Consider the following 21527-nt stretch of genomic DNA (forward strand, 5'->3'; position numbering starts at 1 on the left):
AGAAGGAACAGGAGAAGGACCACACTTTGCCTAGGGAAGGATAATTCTAAAAAGATGAAGGAGAAGGGAAAACGCAGACTGTGATTTTTCTTCTGGTGCGTTGGGTGATGCTCGCAAGGAAATGCCCTCTTTGTGGCAGGAGTGGCCGGAGCTGGTTGCTCCATCCTCTCTCCCGCTGGCCTTCTCCCACCTTTGGATGCGGACAGGAGAAACCCACGGGCTGTCACACGCACACGTCATCCGGGGGAGCCCCGAATTTCACGGTGCATTTCCTATTCCCGGCGGACGAAGACCGGGGAGCGTGATGACGGCTCTGGGGACCCCTTTCCCCGCCGGGTGCCGGCGCCCCTCGGAGCGGACCCCGGCCCGGCGCCCCCCCGCGCCGCTCTCTCCCCGCGCGCCGCCTCGAAACACGAGATTTGCCCCCAGCCCCAGCCCCGGCCCGTGTGTCGTCACCGGCCGCCCGCCGCGCCCATTGGCTGCGCCAGCGCCGCTGCGGCGGCCCCGCGACGCGCGGGGCGGGCGGGCGCGCGCGCGGCGATTGGCGGCGCGGGGGGACGGGCCGCGCCCGGGGGGCGCTCGGCGGCGGGGGACGGGCGGGGCGGCGATGAGCGACGGCGGCTGCAGGTAACCCCGGCCGGGCGGGCGGGGAGCGACCGCGGCTCCAGGTAACCCGGGCCGCGCAGCAATGACCCGCCGCAGTTGCAGGTAACCGCGGCCGGGGCGGTTCCGGATAACCGCGGCCCCGGGCCCCGCGGCCGCCGGCGAAGCGCGGTGCCCGTGGCCGCGGCGCCCCGTCTCCTCCCGGCGATGGGAGGATGGCGCCGCGGGCAGGGCCGGGGTGCCGCCGGTGCCGGGGTTGTGTCTGCGTCTCCGCGGTGCCGCTGCCGTCAGTGACACCTGTGTCGCCGGGCGGTCGGCGGCGGCCGGAGCCCGGTGTCCTGCGGGAAGGATCGGCGGAGCCGCAGCTGAAGTTGTGTCGGCGCCGGCACCGGCCATGAACGCGGCCGCGGTGCGTGTGTTCCCCATCTCTCAACAATGCCGCCTCTGGGCTGCGCTTCTGCAGAGGAGTGAGAAATTCTGGGCTATAAATAACTCCGCCTTTTCCTTTTTTTTTTTTTTTTTTTTTCTCTCTCCTTTCTTTTTTTTTTTTTTTCAATACTCGTTATTGGCAACGCACATCCGATTGACCTTGGCACCTGCCGAGTTTTTTTCCCGAAATCCGTTCAGGGAAGGGTGGTCTCTCCCTGTTGTATGCGTGGTGGTGCCTGATGCCACCGTGGAGCTGGTCCCTGTGCTGGGCTGTCCCTTTGTCCCAGACTTGTACAGCAGCCAGCCCAGGAAGTGCTCCAGCGCGGTGTCTGCCCGCTCCACGCTTCCCTTCTCCGCCGGGGAGATGCACTCGGCACGAGTGGCCCCTTTTGCTGGTCATTTGAGGCATTTTCAGATGCAGTTTTCACCGATGCCAGAGAACGATCCTTGCCTTAAACGCTGCGGGATATTTAAGGTGGAAAGGCTGCGGGATCGAGGCAGGAGAAGCCATGGCTTCCAAACGAGCTCGCTCTGGAAGGCGCGGTGGGCCCCGGCTGGAGGAGCGGGGCCCTGCAGCCCCGGGGGCGGCGAGGGGCTGGGTTCGCCTTCCCCGGAGCCGCTGTCCGCGGGGTGGGCACGGCCCGGAGAGCACGGCCTGGCTGCGGGCGGAGTTGGGCAAAGCCCCGTGAGGGCGCCGTGCCCCACAGCGCTGCCCCAGAGCGGGGGAACGCCGCTCCCCCTTGTCCCTCTGGGCACGGTCGGGGCTGGTGCGCAGGGAGCCCCGAGGCCGGAGATGAGTCGGGGCTTTGGCCAGCCGCTCTCGGGCTGCCGAGGAACGCCTCAGGGCCAGGAGGAGGATGAGGAGAGCCGGGGCCGGGCTCCTGCCCTGGGAATGCAGCTTCCCGAGGGCTGCCGGGCGGGGAGGACGGGCTCGGGCACGGCTGGGGAAGTGCGAGTGTGCCACATGGCTGCAGAGGAGCCGAGGATGTGAGCAGGACCAGGAGTAACCTAGGGGTCAGGTGTGGTGGGTTAGAGGTCTGCAGGTTGTGGCCTGGCGGGGAGCGAAGGTTGCTGTGGCAGGTTATGTGCATGGAGGGGAAGGATTGTCCTGAGCCGGGTTTTCTGCGGTGAGCATGGGCTGGTGAGTCAGGGTGGTGCTTGTGGCTGTATGGAGCTGCAGTCCTGGAGTGTGGAACTGGGCAGAGAGGTGGGGGGCTGCAAGCAGCTGCCTCTGGGCTGCAGAGGAGGTTGTACTCTGAACCAAGACGTGCATGGATGGCATTTCTTCCCTGAATGACTCTAGATAACTAAAAGTAAGTCTCAGTAGCTCCTACGAGCCCTGAGCTCCTCTTACAGGATCAAGTTTCGGGCCTCACGGGCCACCGCTTGCAGCAGCAGCAGTTTGGGAGGCAGCTGTGGCAGCAGTGCTGCAGGAGGCAATACCCAGGGTGAGCTGCTTTGGTTGTCACAGGTCCTGGGCTTGGGCCTCATTCACCTCTAACACAAGTGTGCTGGCTTTTTGTAGGGACTGGTGGGGGATTTGTGTCCAGTGAGACTGTAGGAGGGTTTCCCAGAAGTTTTGAGCATTTACTGATGACTACAGGAAAGAGAACTTTACCTTTCCAGGTAGACTGTTAACAGGGCAATTTCTCTATGAGAGTCTGACCAAAACTCAGAAAATGTGTGTAAGTTAGAGTCCAGATTGTCCTGTGTGTCTTGAGCTGACTCACAAAGTCTGGAGAAACAAAACTGGGCACAGGAGGTTGTCTTCCTCCAACCCCCTGTATTTCTTTGCAGGTGTTGTACATACAGTTACAGGGATAGGTGAGACACATTCAGCTCTGCAACATATTGTTGGCCATAACAAACCCAGCTCCTGTGTTGGCCATCTCCTGGCCTGGCAGCATTTGCTCCTCGAGGGGAGCTGGTTTGTGGGGATAGTCCCATTTTCAGTTTCTGTTCCCTTTGCCTGAAGCTTTCTTCCCTTTTCCTTTTAATACTTTGTGACTGTGGATCCAGGCGTCCCTGGAGCTGCCAGTGTTCTGGGATCAAAACCAGCTGGGAATCTGAAGGTCTTTCAGATCTGGCTGCAACTCCTTCATTTTAGCCATGTCTGCAGGGAGCTGGTCACAGGGGGGGTGTTGCCAGATTTGGCTTCCACTGCTGCTCTGGTTGGACTGCCTGTGACTTTGGGACATTATCAGTGCTTTCACTTTGTGCCTCTCTGGTTTGAGTACTGATTTCTGTTCTTGCTGTGCTACACAGTGGGCAGGCAGGAGCCACTGTGGTCTTCCTCTTTCATTACCATCCTTAGCCCATGGCAAAGATGCCTGAAGCTTTTCTCCAGGAACTTAATGAGGGAGGGCAGCAGTAGAAAGGGGAGAGAGGAACGTGAATTAACTTTCACCTGCAGAAATAAATATTTTCATTCACCAGTGCTATTTTGTGTTTAGCTAGCATTTTCTCCCTGTAGCTCTATTTTGCCTTTTACCTTTCAGACACAAATAGTTGAGCTTGTGTATCTTCCTTTATGTTTGCTTTGATTTTCCTGTTACTTGAGGAATGGTATTAGTTAATGGTAATTAGTAGGTTTCACTGGGCTGGGGTCAGCACAGCACTGAAGTGAATGTCTTATCTCAGACCTGCTGTTGTCTCCTGCTCCTAGCAGTAATTTTATAATGGCAAAATATGAGTAAAGTATCTGTGATTTGCTAGTGGATAGTGCTTGGAGTTCTGGAGATTGTTTTTAGGTGAACATCAACAGCTGTGGCTTGAATGCAGTGAACAGCAAGTGTGTCACTGTGCTTTGTTGGAGATAGCCAAAGGTCTTCTCGTTTTCAATTGCACTGCTCCAATTTAGCTCTGACAGTGCACTGTTTATGATTTGGCTTCCTAGGTTTTCTGAGACAGGGAATTGGGCTGCAGGGTGACAGTCACTGCCTCAGGTGGTGTGGGATGTGGCAGGTTGGGTGCACCTTGCTCTGGGCATCCACCCTGGCAGTCCCACTGTAGGCATCCAGGAAACCTGTGGTGGTGCTGGTGCAGGCTCGTGTCCCTCTCTTCTGGAGCTCTTGGGCCCAGGAAGCCCCGGGCAGGGGACAGACAGGCCTACCAGCACTCCAGGTCCTTGGCTTCTGGGTTGGGAGGATCTTGGTGTCAGCATATCCACCAGCTCTACCTGCAAGTCTGGCTCTTGGAGCACTGGGGTAGGTGCACCTCCAGCTACTCTGATGTCCTGTCTTGTATCATTCCTTCCAGAGGCAACCTTGGAAATCATGTCACTCTTAAACAGTGGCATGTCCTGCTCAGTTAGGAAACCTCTGCTACAAATGTTGCTTTGTTTTGCTTTGAAGACTTAAGGTTATGACTGTGTGGATTAAGTATTCAAGAGTAAGATAGTGTTGTTATATATTCACTGTGCTCATTTCCAAATGTGAGTTTTATTATCAGATGCTTATCTAGTAGTGTCCTGACAGATGTGACTGAGTCTTGGGTGATGCAGAGCAAAGCACATCTCTGCCCTAGAGTCTTTGCTGCCAGTTCCAAGGGTGGAATAGTATTCAGTGCCTCCACGTGCTGGGTCTGGGGCTCGGTGTGGTGCTCTGATACAGCACTGTAAGGCTCATAAAGTTGGAGAATGGCAAAGTTAAGGTTGGATACACATCCTTTGCTCTGCTCTGCTCGTGTGTACTGTCATGTTGCCATCAGAAGCAAATTAAGGCAATTTGGATCCAAAACATGCTCAAGGAATTTTTGGGTAATTTCATGTTTCTTCATTGTCCTGGTGGCAAAAGTGTTCTTTCTCAGGGAGGGGAAACAAAGATTTGGATGTGACCCTTTGACTTCTGAAAGTGAAACCTGGCACATGGACCACTGAGCTCTGTGCTGTGGTCCAGCTTGCTGCTCATGAACGTGCTTCACTTTGCCACAACTCAAGGTACTGCAATGTCATTTTTGTCCAGCCACAGATCCCCATCAGCCTCAAACAAACTGCATTTCAACATTGCAGTACAGCACAGACTCCAGAGCCAAACCATTCTCATTTCCTTTCTAATCCTCAAGTGTTGAAAACGCTCTGGCACCTTAGCAGGCTCAGTGTTGCTCTGCAGGGTGTATGCACAGTTGGATACATGTGACAGTACTAAAACATTTTCTTGCCATGTCACCTGAGCAGACTCATTTCTCCAGACAGTGCTGTTGAAGGGGTGCCCCCTTCTCTCTCCACCCCAGTCTCTGTCCATTTGCTGGCATAAAAAAAATCAGTTTCTTTTATTTAGAAAGGGCACTGGAAAGTACTTCTCTGTGTCTCTTGAGGGGAGTGAAAGGCCTAATGTTTTCCATTTTCTGTCTGCTACTTCTCTGTTCCCTATTGTGAAGGAGAAAATCCTCCAGATCAGAAATTTTCTAGGCGCTTCCCTGCAGAGAGTCTTGATTCAACCTGCAGTGCCCAGATGCCAGCTCACATTTATCAGGTGCATCCAGCCACTCCTCAGATGAACCACAGGGCTGCTGGTGCACGGTAAACCTGAGAGGGAAAAACTGAAGGCACACAATTAAAATCCTGGGCATTTGCTAAAGCTGTTTTTAATGTCTCCTGCCCTCACAGGCAGAAGATTGTGGACTTGGATTTGGGACGCTCTTGATGTGTCACCAGAAAAGCTGTCATATGTGTGCTTGGGAAATGCTTTTAATTGTGATTCTGCTCTGCACAACACAGATTGTCATGCTTTGAGCTCAGGTTTGTTTGTATCAGGGACAGACACTGATACCACAGCTCCTATTGGCGCATGAATATTTCAACAACTGAAGCGATGCCTGCTCCAGAAAAGAGCTGCTTACATCCACGTTTGATCTCTTTAGCAAGCCTAGCTAGCTCAGGTTGGCATTTCCTACAGATGTGGTCTACAGCAGCTGTGCTGTGACTCTCCTCTCCTCATTCCAGAGAATTCAAGCTGGGAAGAAGTGAGATTTCTAGAATAAAAAGGATGAAACCAGACAGAATTTTCTCCCTCGTTTGTTGCTTTTTGAGGAAGGTACCTTGTGCTTTGTAGGATGCATGAGAAAGAGGCAGGGTAATATTTGGAATTCTCTAGAGTGGCAGTCTGTGGGGACAGACTTTTTCATTTCTGCCTCACATCCTGTACCAATAGTCTGGCAAACATAATCCCAAAATCAACCCATAACAGGACTGGATTTCAGGCAAGGGGAGGAAGATGTTGTGCTCTTGTGTAATCCAACAGCCTCTAAAGCACAAGTTCCCATCAGACTGATGGGTTTTGTTGGTGGGCTCATTAGGCAGAAGACACCTTGCACTGGCTGCCCTGCAGTGCTGGTGAGGCATTGCCTTGTGATCCATGGAGCTGGCCTGTCTGACTCCTGATTTTGCCATGGAAAGGGCAGCTCAGGCTCCCTTCTGTGCTCACTGGAATTTTGAATGTTGGTTCAGAGAAGGCAGTGAGCAGTACGTGCATGTGTCTAGCATTTTTCTGCACTCTGAGGATCTCGAAGCATATTTTCTGTGAAAACTATTTCCAAGATTTACAATAAATGCCTAAAAGTCAGGCCTGGAAAAAAAAAAAAGCATAAATGTGTTAAGGCAGGGTCTGATTGCTCCAGGGGGGGCTGGGTGCCAGCTTGACTCATGTCAAACACACTGGAAACAAAAGGATGAAGTCAGATGCCCAAGGTCATCAGTAGGGTGCTGTCAGAGCAATGAAAGATAGCAGTTCCAAGTAAACATGATTGAAGTTTTGTGTCCTGAACTCACTGTGGGGAATAGTGGTGTTGATGTGGCCAGGAACCTTGAAAACCTGGGCTAGTAGGTGCATAAATGGGTCCATGGCAACCAACAAGAACCATTTCCATCCAGCAGTGCCAGGGAGAGAAGACCCCTGGCACCCCTGAGGCCACAGGGCTCGTTTGAAACGCACAAAGTGAAGGAGGGACATGTTAGATGGAGAATTGCTACTTGGGATATGTTAGGCGTTAAATACATCTGACACAGGGAGCTTGAGAAAAGGTCTGGAGTCAGGATGTGCTTGTGCTTAGCAGCAATGTTCTGTTCTGTGAGCAGAAAGAAAAGGCCCCCCAGCCCCTGCAGGCTGGTGCCAAGCCCAGTGTTGTCAGGTAGCCATTGCACTCTCCAGGGTGGCCACAGAACTCTGAGGTTTGCAGTGGAAGGTGTTAGGGACACCTGGGCACTGGGGATTTAAAGGTGCTTTAGACCCTTTGCATTGCTTTTTGCTTTGAAGTCTTTGGGAGGGGTGTCCTTGTATGCGTATATATCATATGCAAATAGATTTTTGAGTTGTGTGTTTTGTCTGAATTTAGAAAAGGAGTGATTTGAAGAAAGAATCCTCCAGGAAATGCTGCTTTTGCGAGCACAGGCCTCTTGACTGTGATTTGTGGGGGAGGAAGGAGTGGGAATGAGGGGGAGGTTCACTGAGGTTTTCTTCTTTTCTTGTTGCGTTTTGGGAAAACTCCAGCCAAGGCCCACATACAGTCAGATGAATCAGCCTCCCTTTTGCCATAAGTAATTGGCAGCTCTAGCTGCAATGCAGTTTTGATGTATGCCTAATACACTTTTCCTTAGTTAATTGAGAAGAAACACTGCAGTAGATGTATGATGTTGAGTTGGCCTTTGTAAGGAATCTTTGAGCTAATAGGGAGATACTGTAGGCTGCTTCTTGAGAGGTTGGAATTTGCTGCAAATGATATTCCATACTCCAGTCTGAAGGCTGTCACTGCTGTTCATCTGCTATAGAAAATACATTTCCTGTCTCATACACGTGTCGAGAGCACTGTAAGTTGGCACATGGCACTGTTACTCAGTGCAGGGTTTCCTTGGAAGAGTCTGATTTTATAACAACTTCTACAGAATATTCATGCTCTTAGATGAGTGGCTGTTCCTGTGCTGACAAATAAAGCATTTTGGCCTTCTCATATTTCTGTAACAAAATGAAAATCACTTGTTTTCTAAAGCATCTGGTGCCAATTTAGACTCAGAGCTTTCTGTGTCTGCTCTAGGATTTCCACTGGGCTTGGAAAACTTACCAGACAAGCTCAGCATTCACCACTGGAAGAATCTGGAGTAACTGGAGGGCTTTCTTGTCCTGGAAACAGGACATGGAGCAGTTGCCCTTGGCAGGCTAAGGCTTGCCAAACGCCTTGTATTTCCTGTTGGAAGCCTATTTTTACATGGAAGGACTGTATTCCTTTCACAACTGTAGTATCTGTTGGTAAATATTAGCTGTAATAACATGCACTTCACTTCAGCAGTGCAGTGAAATAAGTGTTCTGTACTGGGGCAGTAGCATCAATGTTCTTTTACTGCTTTCAGTGGTAAATATGTACCTATTATTTCATAGCATTTGAAAACTCATTATTAATAAGTTCCTTTGAGGAACCCGTAGTCACAAATGTGATTATCTCTGCCTTGGAGTTTTAGTCGTGGCCAAAGCTTCACTAAATGTTGTCTAAAAAGAGAGAATAAGCCTGGCCTTGAATTATTTTTTCATGGGATTGCTTCATGTGCAGGCAACATGTGGCCTTCCTCCCTCCAGTTCTTCTGAGGTGGAAGAAAACAAGTACAAATGTCAAGTCTTCACAAGGGGCAGCTGAAGCAGTTGCCTCTGGAGCATTTTACACCTGAAGAGAAACACAGGGATGGTTCTTTTTGCCACTTACCTTTGTAGGGTACAGAAAGGACTCTTGGATATTTGAAGATACAAACACATGGAAAGCAGCATAGCCCTTTCCATGCATACTTAGCAAAGGAACACTGCTATTTGTTTGGTTCAATGTGTTACCTGTGTCTGGAGAGGGGGTGTATGGAGGCCAGTTGGGCTGTGCTCTTTCTCTCTCCAGTTCACTGGACAAGGGTTTTATGTTTTCTTCAGCGTAACTTTAAATGGACGTTATTTTACCCCATTTTGAAAAGGAACTGGTGTTTTTACGACTCAGGCTGATATATAACTAACCTTTTTCTTTCCTGAACAAGGTCATTACATCATGATGCAATAATCCTGTCTATGGGATAAACCATCCTCTCTCTGTGTCTCTGCTGTTTTTATCTGTGTTTGTGTGCACAGTGGGGAGGAGACATGAGGGGAGAGAAAAAGTTTTGATTCTGACCAGTTAAACTATGTTTAGAGAGAATAATATGTGGGTTGTGAGATGCAAAGGGTTTTTGTCTCAGAGCTGTTGCTTTGATACTTTATCCACAAAGAGAAGCTCCACAGTCTCAAGTCAGAAGAGCCCGGGGATGAAATTACACCTTTGCTAGGCTATGACAGGTTAAACTTTATGGAGATGCAGGTAGCAAATTATCCACAGACTGAATTGCAAAGGAGGGCTTTAAAATGGGCTTTAAAAACCTGCTGGGGAGATTAGGTGATAAAAATATTTAGTTCTTGTGTCCCTCTCTTTGTCATAGTGCTCAAAGCAATCTGTGGGGAAAGGAGGCACAGTGTTGTTATCTTGGTCTCAGCCCAGAGGAACCTGAGGGATGGAGCAGTGGCAGTGTGGGTGGAACAGGGAAGAGCAGGAGCCAGCAGCCTGTCTCATTCCCTGGCCATTAGACTGAGCTGCCTCCCTGCTTGCTGCAGGTTCTAATTTGTCCTGGATGTGTCTGTGTATTTTTCCCGAGTCAGTTTATACCACAGGATGTCATTCATGGCTGGCCTGGGGTGTGCCCAGTGAGGTCTGGTTCGTAACTATTTTTGATTCACTTACAAAGGGATTAAGTGACGTGGTTGCCTGGACAGCAGGGGCTGTGCTGGGTGACCCAGTGGGTCTCTCCCAGTCCTGTGTAACCTGAGGTGGTGCCATCTAAGCTGCAGCAAGATGCCAGTGATGTAATTTCAGACTGTCTGGCCTGAGCGCCAGTGAAGGCAGGGAGGCTGCACATGTGCGAGGCAGGCTGAAGCAGAACATAGACAGGGTTTGATTCAAAATGAAACCAGGTAACTGAGCAAAGTAGAGCAGGTGTATTAGTTGTTGACTCCATCTTTCACCTGCTCTGAGGGCAAATAGCCCATATATTTTACTGAACAGCTCTGAGTCTGTTGCAGATTAAGACAAATAACCAAGTTGAGTCATCAGGTTGTAGTGTCTCAACAAACTACTTAAAAAGATGTCAGGTCCTCTCTGTGGGTGGATGCTAAAGTGGCAGAACCATCAGGGAAACATATCTAAAATCACATGAAGACTTCACTGTTAGCATCATGCCACGTTTATGGCAGTGGCAGAGCACATGTCTTCCAGGCTGGAAGTGACAGACACCCATAGCTGTCAGCAGGACAGGACTATGGTGGACCCCTTGCAGGTCTGCTGGCGTGGGCACAGTGCTGCACTCACGTGCTTTTGCAGCTCTCAGAGCAGACACGTGCATCAACTTGCTTGGAGTGCAGGCAGAGAGCTCAGATCAGGCTGTGCCCATCTGTGGACACTCAGCTATGGCTGAGTAGTCCCTGCTCCAGTCAAAAGGGACACCAGTAATAACCACCGTGTCCTCAAGATAGTATTTCTATGCTTTGTACTTGTCCTTCATTTATTAAATCCCCAAATCCAAGAGTCTTCTTGTGGAGGTTACATGGCTGACAGTATTTGCATCCATGTTTCATCTCTGCTGAGTGTTGATGCAGGTAGGCTCTGTGTACTTGGTTCAATGTCAGTGTTTTAATGGGGAGATTTCTAAATTAGTTTAATTGATTATGCTCTTTTATAATTTTCTGTTACTAGAAAAATTCTAGCAAATGAGTGTATACTAATTTATTTGCATTCTTGGTTTGTGTCTGTTGTATTCAGTGCATGGTCTCAGTGTAGTGCAGATGAGAATGTTTGGACTCAAATTCCAAGGAAATGACCATGTTTCAGAAAAACCATGGCCAAAGCAGCACTTACCATTGACTGACTTTTCAGCAGCCATTTGTTATGGGAGTTTTGACTTCTTTTCCCTGCCAGGCTAAATTTCAGAGCAGCGTTGATTTTTGTTTCTTCATAGAACTTGTGATTTGCTGAGTTACAGGTGACAGCAGCTTTCCCCTGTCCTTAAGGGGTCATTCTCCTCATGTGTGTGTGTTTAAAAGCTGCAGAATCACATCTTAAAAGCAAAGTCCTCTAAACATGCTTAGCTGAGTGTAATACCTTTCCTTTGGCACTTAGTTTTAAAGCCAAATATTATAAAAACGACTGTCAGTGCTTTGATGTGGGTTCCTAGTTTTCTCATTGATGCTCTTAATATTGCATGCCCAGTTGTTCCATGGTGAGTGTCAGTGCTCTGTAACAGCAGCCATCTGTGAGAAAGGATGGAGTAAAATTTACTCCTGGCATGGAGTAAAATTTAGGCCAGCTGTGGATGCTGGAACCACATCTTAGAGACTCTCCCTTCCCTGTGCTTTGCCTCAGCAGAATTTCTGGTACCCAGAACCCCACAGCCTGTGAAGCTGCATTTCTGTGTTAATGTCTGAGCCTCACACTCTGAAGAGAGAAGGTAGGGTCTGAATTTTTGCCACCCTGGGCTTGTGCTGGGGCCATTCCAGAAGGCTGGTTCCCCTCAACTCAAGGGCTGAGCCCTGCTCTTGTTCAGTTTGAGCAGCACTTGAGATCTCTCCTCCTGCACCCGTTCAGCACAAGTGGTGTTCTATGGGTCCGGTAAAACAAGTGAAAATGCAATTGCAACTCTGGCCTGATACTTCAGAGGAAGCCAGTTTTTCTGTGGTTTTTGTCTGGCATGTTGGGGTAGACATTATCTCTCTGCCCTTTAGTTTTAATTTCTAGGCATCTAACCAGGTTAGAGAGCAGGGGGAAATAAACAAACTCTTAGGCAGCATCCCAGCTAAGTCTTAGATATAGAGGATGGATATTTTGCCTGATGTTGAATTGTTTTGCAGTGAAATTCTGGGATCTGAATGGATTTTCAAGCCTGTGTCAGAGCTCTCATGGAGGGGACCTGAAAGAGATTACTGTCAGCAAAAAAAATAATCTGTCAGTACCACTTTCTTAGTGTGAGTTAACTACCCTGGGGCATCATGACACATCTTCTAGCTTAGAGGACAATTCTTATGAAAAATAATGATTATTGGCCAAATTCTACCTGCAATTATGTGGTCTGACCTCAGCTTTTCATTTAATTTACAGAATTGTGGTTTATAAAATAGCTGTGTTAAATAACACATCAGTTCTTACCTTGATGTGACATCCTAGATGGCATTTGCAATCAGAACGTGGTGGTCAGGATTTCTGCTGTTTTCCAGCACACATTCTTTCTTTCTGTAGCTACCTTCAAAGTCTTTTCTCTCTCACAAGATTTCCTTTCTCGAGAGTTCCTGGGAACATTTTTCAGATCACCTCAGGCATAGGCCAGTTACTCAGAAAAGAGTTCCAACCCTGGAGGTGCTTCCTTATAGACAGAGGAAAGATTACATGCTTCTGTTGCATAGAATGCAGCCTTTGGAAGAATGGAAACTTGTTTTATTGAGGCCAAACAAACCTGCAAAGGCTTGGGAAGTGATTCATCTCCATTTACACAGTCTTCAGTATCAGCTTGTCATACTGGGATCATATGTTGCACTGTTTGATATAATGCCCCTGAATGTAAATTAGATCAAGACACTCTTACAGTTTGTAGCAGCCGAAGTTATACTAATGCTAATGATAATTGGTGAAAGAGTGTAATGATTACTCCAGATAATCATGGCTGAGTTCCATCAGAAACTCTGAACATTCACCTTCTGATAAAGCTTTCAACTGGTGTGACACTTTGCTGAGCTGGGAGTGGTGAAAGCCCAGAAAATGGGCACAGATTCTGTCTTGGTGGCCTGTCAGACACTGGCCACATGGAAATGTTTTGTGGGATCAGAAGATAGATTAGAACAGGGTTTATGCATTTTTTTTCCCCTCAGACTTCTATGCCATAGGAGTCAGTGGAAGCAGTCAGAGCCAAAGGGGCAGAGCAGCTTTCCTCTTGAGCTCACAAGTCATCAGAGATTTGTGTTACCTGTTGTGAATCCTGTTTCAGAGTTAAAGGAATGCAGTCCCAAATCCTTCAGCAGCTCCCAGTTTTTTCATTGCAGATACCAGAACCACTGTTTAACCACTGCTGTGGTGATCTTGGAGGTCAGGACCTGGATGGGCTGTGGAAGCACCAGGAGCTGTCTCAGTCATGCAGGGTCACAGAATCAGGGAATGGCTTGGGTTGGAAGGGACCCTAAAGACCATCCAGTTCCAATGTCCCTGCTATGGGACACCTTCCACTAGAGCAGGTTGCTCAGGGCACCATCCAGCCCAACCTTGAACAGTCCAGGGATGAGGCAGCCACAGCTTCTCTGGGCAGCCTGTGCCACTGCCCTCACAGTAAAAAATGTCTTCCTAACATCTAATCTAAAACCACTTTCTATCAGTTTGAAGCTGTTCATTCTCATCCTATGACTACATGTCCTTTTAAAACATCTCTCTCCAACTCTCTTGTAGATACTCATTTAGATACTCTTGTAGATCTCTCGTTTAGATACTGGAAGGAAGTTCTGGGCTTGTCAGAAAAATGGGAGCAGCCTAAATGTTTCACTTATAAATCTCCTGCTTTGAGTGCTATAGGCAGCCGTGTAAACAAGCTTGTGCAAATTCCAGCCTTTGCCTTGATCCATTTTGTGCAATTGGATTGTCAAACTAAGTACTGGCTGCAGGAAGAGTTAAGATAGAGTTTGAGTGTGTTGGCATTGCAGTTTAGATCACAATAAGTCATTTTCTAGGGAGAGTCTGGCCAGTTTGTTCCATGTTGTCGGCTGGGTGAAAGAGCTGAAGGAAAGGCTGATGAGTTGGGTAGATCCTGGTGGTCCTCTCCTCCCCTCTGGTGGGAGTTATCATCCTTAGAGCCAAGTTGCAAGAGTGTCTGCCTCAGCATTTGCTGCTGTGGAGTAGGAAAGTTATCCCAAATCCCTTTGGTGACACTTTAAGTCAAGTCAGCAGATGCTACACAGGAATAGTTTAGTACAGACACATCTTCCTATCTGCCAGCATTTCTGGGTGAACAGGAGCTTTTGGCAGAAGAGCTGCTTCAAAGAGTCTCACGGGACACAACGATGTCACACAGCTGCCTTTGCATGTTAACAGTGTGTGGCCCTGAGCCCATCTGCAGAGGTTCTAGCCCATCTTTTAAAAGGTTCTAGGCCAAGATCATCGTTCACTTGCTATAATTCACGTGTTATATTGGAGAAACTGATTTGTTTTGAGTCCAGCATCACAGGTTCCTACGAAGGACCCAAGTTGCCTGTGGCGTGTATGTCAGCTGGTCACGATAATAATGGGAAATAACAGCAGTCCCTCACCTTCTACCTTTTCTAAGCACTCACCACTCATTAATGAATTAATAATCTGCACAGAATCCCTGGGAGGTGGCCGGCAGGTTGGTGTTTTGTTGGAGGGAGGTTGAGTGGAGGGCTGACATCCTTGGACTCTGGAGAGCTCATCTTGTGATACACATCTGTGTATACACAGCACCACTCACAGGTAAGGGGAACCTGAGCTCTCCCCGCTGGGAGAGAGGAAATGGTTTTGTCTTTGATCTCTCCCTGGAACCAGGATCTTTTAAAGCTTTTGAGAAAAGAAGAAATGCTATTAAGATTTCACGGAGAAGTGGAAAAATCATTCCGGGGAATCTGAATCTCCTGCCTTGCACTTACAGTGCTGGTGCCTGCACTGAGCCCAGGTTTCCCAGCCCCAGTTCTGTGCTTTCTTTAGCTGCTCTCTAAGAGAACAGAAATGCTCTTCCTTCTCTGTTTTCTCCAGAGATACATCCTTCTGATGAAGCCTTCCCAAACACTGGCATATTCCCCTGAAAAGATTCTCTTTCAAGCCGCTGACATGTAACTTGCTGAAAAATTCATGACTAGTTCCTGTCAGAGACCTTGCCTTTCCCATGAGCGGGGCCAGTGCCTGTCAGATGCCTTCAGGGAGGCAGAATCTGAAGCACAGGATCAGTCCCAGGTGACCAGGGATTTGTTACAGTATAATTGTAGCCACTGAGAAATGAGGGAATGGAGGCACATTGTAATTATGCAATTGGCCAGAGTCCCCATGATAAGTCAGTTACAGAGCAGAAGCGAACATCTGATTCTTGGCATTTCCTCCTGTGCTCCTGCACAGGGATGGGGAAAGTCCTTCTGATTTTTGGACTTGACTTGGGTACTGAAGGCTGTTTGAAAGGCCTTAGTTCCCATTAAGAAATTATGAGGATGTCATTAGTAGAATTAATTTTTTGAAAGAAATCAGCTACTAAGAGATGTAGCTGAAGAGTGGGGGACTGGGGGTCAGGGGCTGCAGACATGCAGAGGGGATGTGACCAATGTATGTAGCAGAAGAATATTCAATAAGGAATGTGACCAGCTGCACTTGCTCCTAGACCTGTGGGCAAGTATTTAAATGTCAGAACATGAAGGTGAACATGTGCAGCAGTACACTAGGGCAAAAGATGATTTTGCTGTCATTGTTTTCAACTGACAGTGATTGCTGTTCCCTGGAGTACAGGAGATGCTTTGTACAATTTAATTCAGAATATAGATTTGATGTCTTAGGTGCTGTGTGTACAGAGGGCAGAAGCAAGGCATTCCAGTTGAATTTCTTAGCTGGGGACCTTAAAACTGCTTGGTGGTGAATGCTGGGCTGCCAGAGGAGGAGTTTGGGTCTCCAGGTGTGTATCAGGGACAGGTGGTGGCTTGTTTGTTATATCATTTTTGCATCTATAGGTTTATTGGGGCAATTTGGAATAGTAATTTGATCTCTGTGCATTGATTTCCCAATTTGTAAGGCCTTTGCAGACCGTGCTCTGGCTGGCTCAGGTCAGCTGCATTCAGCTTGTGATGCTGAGGGTGGGCTCTGTGTGGCACAGGCTGTGTGGACAGTCTGCAGGGTCTGCCTGCAGTACCTTTGTTCATTTAGGCTAAAAGGCTGAGACTTTCAGCTCTGGAAGGATTCTGGCCCTTGCTCTACAGACAAGTGTGTGATTTGTCTAGTAAGAATTCACTGATTAATCCAGAAGACCTTCGAGATTATTGGAATTAGGGATGGCTGTTACTGGCATTCATGGTCTCCAGGGATTTATTTAATTGTAGCTGGTGAAGGGCTTCATAAATCTGAAATAAATCACTCTTCAGATGCCCAGAATGTTCGAATTCTGTAAAAATATTTGCTAGGCAATGGAAGAAAAATATTTTAAAACACAGGAAGTAACACAGGAACAAGATCTGTAAAGTGTTGAATTTATTTAGGAGCTGTTGCAGGCTGAAGAGAATCTGAAGATAGTGAAATAGTAATAAACCATGTTGTGATGGCCCACATTTTTCCAGCAGAGGCTCGTTGTGTGTGCAGCATCCTGCATCAGCCCAAATTAGACTCTCAGGTCCCAGGGTGAGATGGAGAAGTGTGCCCACTGCTGCAGCAGGACTTCTTGTACCTGCCATGGCCAGAAAATGATCCAGGGCTGCCCATTCTGTGCCACGGGCTCTGCCTTCACACTTGCTGTCCTCCCAGGGTTTGTGCATTTATGAGCTGGCAGCTTGGCTTTGGCCCCTGTGGCAGGCAGCCTGGTTTTCAGCGTGCAGAGCCTGAGAGATGCCCTTGACTCGGGTGGGAACAGAGGGAATGCAGCCCTTCTCCTGGCTGGGCCAAGTGTGTCTGAGTCACAGAAAGGGCAAGCAGCCAGGGCTTTTCCTCACAAAGGCGAGGAAGCTGAATTCATTTAGTTCTTAAAGGAGTGTTTAGCTCACAGATTGGAAGGGCCCATAGAAATCTGATACAACATTACTGGAGTCTATTCAGATGCTTCGGTAGGAATTGAATAAGACTTGAAATGTGCTAAAGTCTTTGTATTTTTAGCTGTAATGATGATGCTGATAAGCGGAATTGAATTAAAGATAATAAAGGAGAGAGCTGTCTTCCTTGTACTGTTACCTGGTTTCTCTTGAATCTCTAGAATCTCTAGAAATGTCTGCATCTACATTATTTCAGGTTTTCTTTTGTTTCCCTGTGGTATCATACTCTCTTTAATAAATAATTTGCGGTTCTTTGTGACGATTTTTCTTTACTCCTGAAAGGAGGAGATCCAGTTTCAAATCCCTTTTGGCTTTGAGGTGTGTAGTTGCAAACAGCTTCTACCATGTCTCTTCTTAACATTTCCTCCTGTTCAGAGTTGTGCCTGCACCCTGGCAAAAGTTTACTCAATGCAAGGTAAATATTTTCTTTCTTCTGGTACATTATGGTTTTATTATTTTATTTTATTTTGTTTCTGATAGTAAATAAAAGCTGTTTGAGCGCAAGAAATTATTAATTTTGCAAAAAACTCTTCATCTCTTAAAACTGAGTGGATACTTTCATTCAGGTATAAAGACTAAACAAACAAGGTGGGTGGTCACTGCCTTTTCCTAGAGTCTGCTCTTAAATTTTCCACTTAAATTTTTCACAAGGGGGAAGAACATTCACAGTAGTGGATCCTTGGCTGGTTTTCCACTGTAGGTTCCTCCTCCTGTCCTAGGCCTGTGTATCTCACTGCTGGGGTGGATCTCGAATCTCCTAAGCAGTCCTGGCAAAGCCTGGGGAGTGAGAGTAACTTTTCCTTGCTGTAACTTGTTTCACTGGGGACAGGGGCACTCTAATGGTGCGTGTTGCTGACAGAAGTTCTGAGGATGGAGCTGGCTGGTGTATCATGACGTGTAGTCCTGCAAAGTGAAGGCTGTGGTCTGGTATTGCATTACTGTCTGTGGCAGTCTGAAATCACCTGGAGTCTCCTGTTACAATTAGGTGATAATCTGGTGTGTTAAATCCACTGTCTTCCACCAGGACGTGCGTGCATCATTCTGTGAAGTTGTCCTCTCTGCATGTCTTTGCTGCCATTAGTGACCTCCAGGAAAGGCTGAAGGCTGCTGCCCTCTGAAGAACAGAGGCAATTATCCCTTGGAAGTGCCTCCATGGGGTTGTTTTCATGGTCCTTTCTCCAGGTTTGTGACCCAGATAGTGCTGGTGACTACTAAGGTGTGCATGGACATGTCACATTCCAGGGAATGCAGCTCATGGCTCCTTTTCTGTCTGAGTAAGATGCATTTTGTGAGCTCTAAGGCATCAGCTGGTAAACGGAATGGGACACTGGCTTTCCATACTTGCTCTTAGGTTTGCTGCTGAGGCATCTTGGTGTTGCTGTGAGCTGCTGTGCAGGACTTTGCTACCTCAGGGCTGGGCAGGGAAAAGCAGGCACCTGCCTAGGGCTGTAAATTAGGGAGGAGCTGACAAAATCAAGCCAGTAGCAGAACAACTTCTTGTATAACCAGCCTGTTGGAGTGGCTGAAAGGACGAGGGCTGAAGTAGGTCTCCAGCTCAGGAAGAGGCCATGGGGCTGTGCTGTGTCCCCAGCTCCTGCCTCTGGCTGCCTCCAGCCTTGCCCTGCTTAGGAGAGACAAGGATGATGATCCCCTTGGGCTGGGATGGGGACCCATGTCTGACAGGGTCCCTGCAGTGTCCCTGGCCCCACCCTGGGGTCCCTGCAGTGTCCTTTACCCCACCCTGGGGGTCCCTGCAGTGTCCTTTACCCCACCCTGGGGTCCCTGCAGTGTCCTTTACCCCACCCTGGGGGTCCCTGCAGTGTCCCTGACCCCACCTGCTGCAGCAGAGAAGCCCCCAGGGTGAAGGTGCTTGGCCCTGAGCACTGCAGTGGGAGCTGGAGGGCTCAGATGTTCCCAGACTTCATTCAGAGTCCACAGAGCTGCTACAGCTCAAAGATGCTCATCACATCTTTGGCTCCAAGAGTTTCTTGTAAGGCCCCAGAGGTAAATGCAGGGCCAAGAATTAACCTCACTGAAAATCAGTTCACTCAATGATGATAGATCATAGTCTTTGTGGCCTGTAATTTAGTGTGGCTTTTAATTGGTGTAGTGTCTTCTGTGGTCTTCTGTTTCTGTTACAGTTTTTTAATCAAAAGCTCTTTTTCTAAGGTCTTGCAGGGACATGAGTTTCTACAAAAATGATAATATATACTTTATCAAATGTGTTTATCATTTCATGTTTGCACAGTCCTGCTGCCAAGCAGTGGATGGTTCTGTCTGTCAGCTCCTGTCAAGCTAAAGTGATAATACCTCTGATTTTGTGAGGGTTTTTTTTATCAGCAGCTTGTATTTGCCCACTGATCCCAGAACATTTTTTTTTCCTACATCTTCAGCATTCAGTGGCATTTCTCCCATCTAAGATTGCCTCTTATCACTGCAGCTGGTTCTACAATCCAGCTGGAATCAGATTCATCTTTGATTTAATGGCAGAGCAGCAAACGTAGTTGTAGAATGGCTGGCAGCATCTCGTGCAGAGCCTGACTCTTGAGAGTGTGCTGAGGTTTTCTTGCAAAGATCCTTCTTTCTACAGGATCATCCTCAGGCACTGCATTCACGTTCTGGAGAAACTGCATTGTGCAGGCATTCTGTTTGCTGTGGGTGTTTACCCCTCTGCTCTGAGCTGAGCCTTGCTCTTTTTGCCTCTCTCTGTGTGCTGTGCTCTGGACCACAGACCTGGATTTTCAGGCAGCCTCTGCACAGACCCTGGGTTCCTTTAATCACATTCTTACTCAGTGCAAATGCTCATGCTCTGGCTCTCAGGGTCTGTCACTGGTCTGTCACTGGGCTGCATTTCCCTGCAGCCTGATCAGGCTCCCATCTCTCCTGGAGCAGTGCATGTCTGGGGCTGGCCCCCACTTCACTGGGGGACCTCCTGGATCCCTTCAGTCACACACACAGACGTGGTGACACACGGCTTTGTAGCCAGAGCATTTAATCTTTGCTTCGTGCTTTTGCCTAAACAATAGTGCCTTTAGACAGGTTCATTTTGTCTGAGATCAGACAATATATCAGCTGTTCTGGGTTGGGTTTTTTTTTAGATACTGACCCTGGCAACAGTGTCTTGCTCATTTCTCATCATACTCTGCCACTTAGTAAAATTATTTTACCTCCAGTTTTCTCATCGTTTCCTCCTCAAGGACAGATCAGTGTAAAGGCTCTGGTCTCCCTTCTGTTGACCTTTTATTCCTAGCAATCCAGCATTTTCAGAGGTTTGGTATCCGCCCCATACTTCTGTTTTCTCAGCTCATTGGAGGTATTTTGTTGTTCTTTTTCTCTTCTTCACTGTCTATCCAGTGTTGACACTCTATTGTGTGAACTGTAAATGCTGACTAACAACATGATTTCTCTTAGGTTAGAAACTAACTTGGCTCTTTATTAGGTTCTTTAAAGTCTAATAGATGTGGCAAAATAGAAGCAACTTCTTATCTACATCAGCACAAGGGAAAGTTCCTCACAGAACCAGAAAGAACACACAGAGATAGTGAGTAACTTGTCTGAGGTCACTTGTGAAGTCTGTGGCAGGTATCCCAGGCTGTACCCTGAGCACAGGGCTCTACCTATCAATATGTTCTGGAAGGAAACAAAAGAAGAGGCAGATCCCTGCTCCTCTCCGTGGTGAAGACCAGCTCCAGGCACTGTCACGAGGCAGAGCTGAGAGTGCTGTGAGCCTGCAGGCTGGCAGTGTGTCCGATCTTCCCATTGCTTCTACTGCTGCTTCTGGAATGGGCTCTGGAAAGGAATAGACCTGTGCTTTTCCCTGTGGATGTGGGCACCTGGTAGCCAGGTACCCATTTGAGGTGGCAGGTTTTGCTGAGGAGCAGCAGACTGTGCTCATGGAAATGCTCTTTACAGTTCCAAAAATCAGCTGGGGGTTGTGCATACTGGGAGTGGGTCACACAGGCCTGTTGGAGGTTCCAGCTGTGGTTCCACTGGGAGCTCTCCTCCTGTGTGTGCTCACAGCTGGAGGGTCATGAGCCCTCTGTACCTTGGTGTGCTGTGTCACTGGGTTGGTGCTCCCTGGCTGTGTCAGTGCCCTCACACAGACTCAGTGGCTGTGTGTCCCTCCTGACATCTGTGCTGGGGCAGCAGTGCACCTCCAGACCCTTGGCCCTGGTTTGCACTGACTGAGGAATAAAGGCAGGTAGAGGAGATGCTGAAGAATTTCCTTGGGCAACTTCTCTTCTTGGGTGCTCCTTCTCTGATGTCCTCCTCATTTCTCAGCTTGTTTTTCTTTTAGAACATGTAACAATGCAGCTATCATTTCGTGCCTCATAAAATCCTCAGTTAATGTACTTCAGTTTTCTCTAAAGCCTGAAGTTGTAAATAGTAAGTAGGGGTGTCAGACAGTAGTAGACTTCAGCCAGCAGCAGAGTAAATGTTGATGGACTCCTTTAAGAACAACTTTCTTTGCAAAGCATTTATGCCATAAATCTGATGTGTGTGTGCCACAGGGAATCTATTTTGGGTCTTGTTGTTGTCCTCTTTCTTCTTCCCTTGCTCTTTTATTTGTTTACTTGTTCCAGTGCATTTCGATGGTTTCTTATTTTTGGTGCCACCTTTGACCTGATACAACATTACATTAGTGTCAGCTGCTGCTCTGGGAGTGGGTACTTTTGTAGGGATTTGCAG

At 48.1% G+C, this 21527-nt stretch overlaps 1 protein-coding gene across 1 annotated transcript in view; it reads left to right on the forward strand.

The window, feature by feature from the left end:
• Positions 1 to 587: 587 nt before the first annotated feature.
• The window catches only part of PAK3 (p21 (RAC1) activated kinase 3), a 55730-nt gene continuing 34790 nt past the window's right edge, over positions 588 to 21527 (forward strand). Inside the window, exon 1 of the mRNA XM_066334043.1 lies at positions 588 to 627. The gene's annotated coding sequence lies outside the window, so the exon portion shown is untranslated. The remainder of the gene's footprint in view (positions 628 to 21527) is intronic.

The sequence above is a fragment of the Sylvia atricapilla genome, chromosome 21, assembly GCF_009819655.1.
Source record: "Sylvia atricapilla isolate bSylAtr1 chromosome 21, bSylAtr1.pri, whole genome shotgun sequence".
NCBI lineage: Eukaryota > Metazoa > Chordata > Aves > Passeriformes > Sylviidae > Sylvia > Sylvia atricapilla.